Genomic DNA, 10,179 nt, shown 5'->3' on the forward strand with positions numbered 1-10,179 from the left:
GAGGAAGGAAAGAAGAAAAGAAGGAAGGAAGGAAGGGACAAAAACAATTTAATTTATAAAATCTGATATTTAGCCGAACATAAATTTCATGTAAGTTAACTCTTTAGTAAGTGCAAGGTTGCAATTGCCACTTCTCTGCATGTTCTCTATGCATGAATGAAACCAACAAATGAGGGATCAGAAATAACCACCTGAATCTGTTTGCATCTGTAGTAAATATGTACACAAATCTTTTTCTCATTTTCTATACATCATTAAATAACTATTTGCAAACAATTTACATTTAGTTATAAATATTCTAAAAATTGATGTAACCAAAGGATGTCAATGTATTATATAATGTGAACACTGGTATTTATAATGCTAATAATATTACATTCTTCATCTTATATTAATTATAAAAATTATATTATGTATTATTTCAGAGAAATTAGCATCCTCTAATTTTGGTGTCTGTGGGAGACCTAATAGCAGACAGTAATTAAAATCAAAGGAGATCTGTATTTCTGAAAGCAATTAACTCATTGGAGAGTGTTCAAATACATCAGAAGGGCCTTAGAAATATTGCACCATGTTTACATGATTACCTATGATGTGATTCAAGAGCCACTAAACAATTGTACTTCACTTTGCCGTTACTATAATTATTCCCATTGTAAGAAGAATCATTCACATAATTTACACGATATAGGTTTGTCCTTAAGTTATTATTTTCTATGAAATAATATCCAAATGATACACTACACTAAGAGTTAAAGCAAAAGTTGCAAAATATATTGGACAATGTAACTCCTTCCAGATACACATTTTGAAATTGTATTCCCTGTCTGGTGGCATTAGAATCAACTTTTCAGAGATGACCCTGAAATAATGATCCTGATAAAAGAAGCCCAATATAACTACTCTGCCATGTGAACATCCAGCAAATAAATTATAATGAACCAGAAAGTAGACCCCCCATAAGACAAGGAATTGCTTTGAATAACCATTTTTATAATCAATGTCCAAGCTTCTAGAGTATGGCTAATATACTCCTGATGTTTTTAAGCCACTTACGTTGAAGTATTCTCTTATAGCAGCCCAATAGCTGACAAAAAGCAAAGGAATTTTTATTTAAATTTCAAATTTTCAGAAAAAAAGATTCATAATGTTTTATTATTGGAATTTGATTCTCCAAACCTCCAGGTAAAAAATATTTTTAAATGGGAATTGAATTGAGGTTCAACTCTCTATTCAACAATCATAATTAATTTTTTGAATATTTTAATATTTTTAACTACTTGTACAAAGGAGTTGCCATTCACTGAAACAGTTTATGGATACAGAGCATCTTGATCAATTTCACCCATTTCAACATTCTCATCCCTCCCTCCCAATCAAGCCCAGTCTTTACGTATCTCAATATTATGTTATGTATGGAATTTCGTGCCATTTAACAAAGCAGTTTATGTGTACAATGCACCTGTAATTGTGTTACCACTTCAACATCTTCACCCCAATTTCACACTACCCCTTGCTTTGTATATTTCAATTCTGGGAAGTATGCAATGGTTTCTTTCCTATATTCTATCCTTTTCCCCTTCAATTTCCTATCCCTCTCACATTGCCCTCCGCTGTCCTCTCTTGCAGTCCACATTTACTGGCATTTATTTTGTTGGGCTTTGACTTAATCTTTTAAGAGAATGATAGTATTTTCACACTACATAGACTCTGACACTTCAGATAATTCATTTGTATCTGTTTGCATACCATCCAGTATGTTTAATAAATGTTTATAAATTTACATTTAGAAGCAGCTGCTATCTACCACAAGTGAGGAAACCTAAGTTTCTCTGGGTGCAGTTAATTTCACTTAACATTATTATTTCTGCGTGTTTCATTTTCCTTAAGAATGTTACAATATTATTCTTTCTGATGGATGAATGGAATTCAAATATTTATGTATATATATGTATGTATACATACATACTTGTAAATAGCGATCAATAAAAGTATATATGTCTTGTATGTATATATATATATATGTATATATATATATACATATATATGTAGGTTGCTTGATTTCCCTCATTTGTTGTATTAGAATGTGCCTATAATTCTACAAGTAAACACACTTGGATGGTAAAAGGGGAAACATTAGACTTGGACATGATAAATTATATGGGATTCTAAAAATTTATAAAGTGAGATCAAATGGAGGATGCCCTTTGGAAAGGATCACAAAGGCTCAATAGCTATATCAATATTATCATATAAAATAATGTTCATCAAAATGATCTCCAAGAAATGATAATGAGAGTTTTATTATTTTGCTTTTTCCTTCTGTCTTCTGTTGCTGTTTTTTATTTCTGTACCTTTGGTCTTATATGTAAGTTTGGAAAGGGCAAGGGGAAACACAGAAATGGTGGGACAAAGGGTGAACAAATACAGCAGTGCCACTCAATAGACACTACATTGAAAATGAACTATACAACTTATGGGGGAGGGAGGTTGAAAGGGAAAACCTGGGAGAACATGAGGGAAGAAGTGACACTATTCAAAAGAAAGGTGCTCAATATCTGACTATGTAATTGTAACCCTTCTGTACATCATTTTTACGAATTAAAAATGGACTTCATAAACAGGCCAGAGTAGCTATACAAATATTAGACAAAATAGGCTTTAAATTAAAAGTGGAATGAAAGTAAAAAGAGACAAAGGAGGACATTAAATATTGATAAAGAAAACTCTCCATCATGGGGATATAACAATTCTAAATATCAATTCCCTGAATCCTAGAGCTCCCAAATTCATCAGACAAATACTACTTAACCTAAAAATATGCATGCATCCAAACACATTGTTAGTTGCTTGAACACATCATTCTTACCTCTGTACAGGCCATCCAGGTAAAACCTTAGCCAAAAAAACTTCAGACCTAAATAACTGCAATTACAAGCTAAACCTAATAGATATCTACAGAATATTTCACCTAGCAGCATCGCAATATATATCCCTCTCAGCAGCCCATGAAATGTTCTCCAAAATAGATCATATCTTAGATCACAAGGAAAATCTGTGAAAATTCAAAAGTAAAAATGAAATTACTCCTTGTATCCTGTCAAACCATGATGGGACCAAATTAGATCTTGACATCAAAAGGCATTACAGAAAATTCTGAAACTCACAGAGATTGAATAACACATTGCTAAATCATCAGTGAGTCACTGAAGAGATATGGAGGAAGTTCCAAGGTTTATGGAATTCAGTGGAAGTGAACACACAAAATACTACCTCCTCTGGGACACAAGGGCACAGGCAATACTCAGAAGAAAATTTATAGCTTTGAGTATGTACAGCAATAAATTAGAACAATCTTGAGTCCACACTAATTATGCACCAATAGGTCTTTTGAAAAACAGGAACAAGCCCAACCAAAAACCTGTAGACAAATTAAAGTAAATAAATCAGAGTCTCAAAAAACATACAAGCAATCATAATTGACTTTTATATACTAGTAGCTCACAAATTCACCCAATGAATGTCAATGTAGCTATTTTCAGAGATAGACTCAACCAGCTCAAACCAGTGAACAAAAAAAATCTAGAATTCTAACAAGCAACATTCTGTTTGACCTTAAAAAATTCTCTGTTGTTATTATTAAGGTGATTTATAGAAGAATTGCAATTACATGAGTCAAGTAATGAGTACATTTCCTTTTATGAAATGTCTTCAGTTCTCTCATTTGTCCTGTCCCCATCCATGTGTTAAATAGTTCACTTTTATCAATGTTCAATGAACTCCACTGCTGCAATTTTTCACCCTTTTCCCTAAAGCTCTGTGCCCACCCCTCACTTTCCTGAAGACGTACAATGAATACACTAGGCATAAGGTAAAGAAGACAGAATCATCACAAACTATAAAGAACAACAAACCAAAACAAAAAAAGTCTTCTGTTTCTGTATCTCATAGTTTGAGTATATACAGCATGTTATATAAATATAATTGTTTTTTATCATTAAGTCAATTCAGGGATTAAGGTGTGATAACTTATAATGTTGCTTTCTATTCAATAATGCTCTTTATTTTAACATTAAAGTTGTAACACAATTCAAGTCCTAGTGAAATTTGAAGGTTCAAATTTAAATTTAAAATTTCAAAATGTCTAATACTTCCACTTTGGCAACAAAAATGAAAAACAGGGATGTTTTATGCTCAAGAATGTAATTATTTCATGGGCAAAAAAGTAAAATAAATGTAATATTAATTCAGTGGAAAAATAAATCAAATATTTATGCAATGCATCAATTCCATAGATTATGAGATCTATTGATAAAATTAATAAAACTTGTAAAGTTGGTTTTTCGACATAACATCTTGTACATCTCATTGTTGCAATGGGTCCACCTGTATCCCTATTTAAACAATTTATTTTTCCCTTCCCCTCCACAAATTATACCAACGAGGAGATTGGAAGGAATGCGAAGGGGAAACAAAGGAGGAGGCAACAATGCTTGATATGAAATGTAGTCATTACCTTGCCCATGTAATTGTAACCCCTCTGTACGGTATTTTCACAATTAAAAAAATAATAAATAAATACATAAAAATAAATAAAACCCAGGATTGGCAAAAATTTATTTTAAAAGAAAAAATGATTAAAACTCGTATTAAGTAGATTACTTAAGACATGAAGCAAGTGATAATATTCTTTTCTAGGTGAAGTTGATATAGAAATCAAAATCTAAAGATTCCAGAGTTCTGTGTGCTTATACGTGTCAATTTATACATATGCTTGACTCACCTCGACATTATATGACGATAACTGAGAACAGGACTAGAATAAAAAAAAATCACTCAAGGGCTGGGAAGGTGGCTCAGTGGTAGAACACTTGCCTTGCATGCCTGAGGCCCTGGGTTCAATTCCTCAGCACCACATAAGCAAAAAGAAAAAAGCCGGAAGTGGTGCTGTGGCTCAAGTGGTAGAGTGCTAGCCTTGAGCTGAAGAGCTGAGGGACAGTGCCCAGGCCCAGAGTTCAGGCCCCACTACCGGACCCAAAAAAAAAAAAAAATCACTCAAACGTTTAGCTTTATTTTGTGACTAAATATGTCTTTTTTATCTCTTTATTTTATTTGAAAAATCTGGTAATTTATTTAAGTCACATCAACAATAATGAGAAATACACAGCCCCTAGCACCTTAAAAGACAATCAATAAGACAAAAAGAAAACAACAAAGAAAAAAATTGAACCTCATTTTGCACATAGTCTTTGTATATTGTGGTGATTTGTAACTGTAGATTATGTGACTATCCCATGAATCTGGGCTCAAATCACTAGGGCTACTGGAAGAAAATTTCAAATTCTATAGCAGCTAACACAGCTGTGCAGTGGTTTGTGGGTTTCACTACAGTAGCAGCTGGGCCTGAACTGTACAAAGGAAATAATTTTAGTTCTTTGAAGGCAAAAATGTGATGAAAAGCATACTTTTATCTTGTTAGATGAAATAAGAAGACCACACTTTAAAGCTTACTAAATGATCAGCCCTTTAAAGAACAGTGCCATTTTTAAGGAACTCTAGATCATTCAAGTCCTTCATTCCATCCACAAGCATTGTTGCCATTCACAAATCATTGCCAAAGTGAATTTCCGGTTCTTTTTGATATTTCAAATGGTTTAGGAGTAACATAAACAATAATTCAAGTTGTTGAGAAAATTTAATTTAGAATAAGCAAGCAAATCAGATTCAACTCCATAGCATAACCTTCAGGAAAAAGGAACTGAGGAATATGGCATGTCCTCTGTAATTTAATATTAGACATTAGGGCAAAATGCCAGAAGCAGACTCTACAAGGAGACCGAAGTCTTTGATAATATATATAAAAGGTTACCCAGGGAAAAGTAATTTTACTTACATTTTCTATTGTATGATAACATATTTGTCTGCTAAGGAGAGACTCAAAAAGATTTTAATTATGATATGAAAAATGTATTGACAGAAATGAATGAAATCAGGGAGTAGATGGTACAGGAGCTGGGTGATTCTTTAAATATTTTCATTATTTTGAATGATCTGGTATTTTTGTATTGTGGAAGTATGAATGTATTTTATATCTGTGCAGGAAAGGTTGATTATTAGATAAGTGTCTGATACCCAATGTCAGGAACCTAACCTGAGTCAGAGTGGTAAATATGTGTGTGTGTGTGTGTGTGTGTGTGTGTGTGTGTGTGTGTGTGTGTGTGCCTGCAAGCATGTATTTAGAAGGAAGAATCTTATTTTCCTCAAGGTATATACTTAATTGTATTAGTTATATTACATTAATGACAGCAGATTAAGGTAATTAACATTTTGACACATATGTTTATATTCCTATGATTGCATGAACAAACTAAAAAGTTATTTTTGGTGTATGAGTTTTGTGGAAGGTCAGCTGAAAGTATAAACATTTGTAATCTTGAGAAAGATACCAATGGCAATCATTTCACTGTAGATCAGTTTTAGACGACACTTGCAAGGATATATAATCATATTTCAAAGTGCAACATTGGTTTATTTTCAAAAGCTACACTATTCTATAACTTTGTAGGAAAACAAGTTAAATTATGGAAACATAAAAGTAATGTGATTATTTATTGCATACAGTTTTACACTTTAGTTTTGTCAAATCAAAATACCATTTATTTCTACTGTATAGGAGGAAAACCCTAAATATTACAGTTTAAGCCATATTTCATTTTGGGAAGCTTTGTCTGTATGAATAAGTTTATTTCTTTTGTTTCTGCTTTCCTATTCATAATTCTGTTTCTCATAGTATTATTCTAAGGACATTTTCTTTATCCCAATTTGGGGCTTGAATATAACTCATGCTCAGTTTGCTAACAGTAGTCAGTCTACCATTTGAACTATGTCTCCAGCCCAGAAATTTTTGTAGTTAATTGGAGATAGAACCTCATGAATTTTCCTACCATCCTGAAAATATTATTATCCCCCAAGTCTCATCCTTCTTAATCACTAGGATTATAAATTTGAGTCATGGACCCCAAGAGTCAATGACTTTTCATGTCTTATAGATTCCACATGTTTGCTAGTAATTGTAATAATAAACTACCACAAATTGGGTAGCATTAACACTGTAAATACATTCCCTCTGAGTTGGTGGAACTAAAACTCCAAGATCAGAGTTGCTTCTTCTGAGTCCTCTTTCCTTGGCATATTCAAGACCTTCTGCTTCTCTTGGAGGAGAGTTCAACTTAAATTCTACCTTTGAGATTCTGTTTCCAAATGCAGTCACTTTCTAAGGCAATGGGTTTTTGATCTTTAGTGTGATTTCAGTAGGACAGTATCCAACACATAATATATTACTTAATGGATAGGAGAAAATCTCTAATAGGAAATTATTTGGTTTGGGCATGGAAGTTATGCTATATTTAAAAAAATAACAAAAGAGGCAAAGGTTTTATTAGAGCTTGTAAAATGAGTATGAAGTCTTTACCTCAGACATACCAAATTCTTACCCTGACACACACTTAAATGCCTAGTGATACTGGATGATTGAACCCAAAATCCTATACTTGTGAAACAGCATCTCTTTTATTACCATACCAGCAGATTGTAATTTGGTTGCTTATTTTGAGGTAGTATCACTATGCCTGGGCCTGCTTGGACTGCGGTCCTCCTAACACAAGCAAAACACATTGCACCCAGCAAATGGTTAGAGTTTCTGAAACTTCTTTTTTTTGTCTGGGCTTTCCTGGAACTGCAATACTCTAATCTCTGTTTTCTAAGTAGATAATATTGCAGGTTTGAGCCACTTTATCCAGTAAAAGTATACAATTTCAAGATATCTTGATTTTGCCTATATTTGTGCTTAACATATATTGCTAAACTTAATTTAATTTTCTCCCTCTTTTGTTTAGTACTCTGAGTTGAAAACATTGACTTTCTTGATATACATGGCTTTGTTTTGGGTGGAATCCCATCACAATCAAAAAAATCTCCCAAAAAGTTTATGTCAAGAATCATGGAAAAAAGGCTTCAGGTTGGAAAAAAAACACTGATCCTTAACTTATAATTGCAGTATATTTATAATGTTAGTCAATGCTTTCTGAAGTATGAGAAGAGAAGGAAGACAGAAATGTGAAAGGTGTCATCTTTGTAGAATTTCTGTAGTTGTCACTTCATGTTATCTTTCTTCCTTAAGGCTTGCTTTATTAAAACCCTCTGGGGACTGGGAAGGTGGCTAGTGGTAGAGCGCTTGCCTTGCATGCCTGAGGCCCTGGGTTCGATTCCTCAGCACCACATAAGTAAAAAGAAAAAAGCCAGAAGTGGTGCTGTGGTAGAGTGCTAACCTTAAGCTGAAGAGTTGAGGGACAGCGCCCAGACCCAGAGTTCAGGCCCCACGACTAGACCCAAAAAATAATATAAAGTGAATAACAACAACAACAGTAATAATAACAGGAATAACAATAGTAATAACTATAGCAACAACCACAGTAGTAATAATAGTAACAATAACAGTAATGACAGTAACAATAACAACAGTAACAATAACACTAATAACAACAATAGTAATAATAGCAACAATAACAACATCAGGAATAATAGCATTAACAGCAATAATAACAGCAGTAATAATAGTGTTAATAACAACAACAACAACAATAATAGTCACAACAAGAGTAATAATAGTAACAATAACAACCATAAAAGTAATAATAAGAGTAGTAATAAGAGTAACAATAACAACAACAATAACAGTAATAATAGCAAGAACAGTAGAAATAATAGCAACAACAACAATAACAGTAATAACAACAGTAACAATAACAGTAATAACAATAGTAATAACAACAGTAATAATAACAATAGTAAAACAATAACGGTAATAATAGTAATAATAATAGTAATAACAATAGTAACAACCACAGTCATAGTAATAGTAAAAATAACAGTAACAACAGTAACAATAACAGTAATAACAACAGTAATAACAATAGTGACAACAGTGACAGTAACAATAACAACAGTAATAATAATACTAAAAATAGCAATAACAATAGTAACAACAGTAACAATAACAACAACAATAATCACAGTAAAAACAACAGTAATAACAACACTAATGATAACAGTAACAACTGTAATAACAATAGTATTAATAATAGTAATAACAATAGCAACTACCCCAGTAGTAATAACAGTAACAATAACAACAATAACAATAATAGTAATAGTAATAACAACAGTAATAATAACAGTAATAACAACAGTAATAACAGTAACAATAACAGTAATAATAATAGTAATAATAACAGTAAAAACAATAGTAATGACAACAGTAAGAATAACAGTAACAATAGTAATAACAATAGTATTAATAATAGTAATAACAACAGCAACTACCCCAGTAGTAATAATAGTAACAATAACAATAATAGTAATAGTAATAACAACAGTAACAACAATAGTAATAATAGTAACAATAACAGTAACAATAATGGTAACAACAGTAATAATAATAGAAATAATAGTAATAACAACAGAAATAACAACAGCAATAATAATAATAACATAATAGTAATAACAGTAGTAACAACAGTAATAACAACAGTAACAGTAGTAACAACAGTAATAATAACAGTAATAACAATAATACTAATAATAGTAACAATAGCAACAATAGTAATAATAGAAATAGCAGTGATAATAACAGTAATAACAACAGTAATAATAATAGTATTAATAATAGCAACAACAACAATAACAGTAACAACAACAATAGCAATAATAGAATTAATGGTAATAACAACAGTAATAATAGTATTAATAATAGTAATAACAATAGTAATAACAGTAACAATAGCAACAACCACAGTAGTAACAGTAGTAACAACAAAAATCGTAATAGAAATAAGAGTAATAATAATAGCAACAATAGTAATAACAATAATAGCAACAGTAACAATAACAATAGTGATAATAGAAATAATAGTAATAACAACAGTAATAATAGTAACAATAACAATAGTAATAACAACAATAACAGTAATAATAGCAAGAACAACAGGAATAATAGTAACAATAACAACAAGAATAGTAATATTAGAAATAACAGTAAAAACAACAGTAATAACAATAGCAATAATAATAGTAAGAACAATAGTGATAACAACAATAGTAACAAGTAACAATAACAGTAAC

This window comes from Dipodomys spectabilis, unplaced genomic scaffold (genome assembly GCF_019054845.1).
Source record: "Dipodomys spectabilis isolate Male_0828 unplaced genomic scaffold, ASM1905484v1 ptg000010l, whole genome shotgun sequence".
NCBI lineage: Eukaryota > Metazoa > Chordata > Mammalia > Rodentia > Heteromyidae > Dipodomys > Dipodomys spectabilis.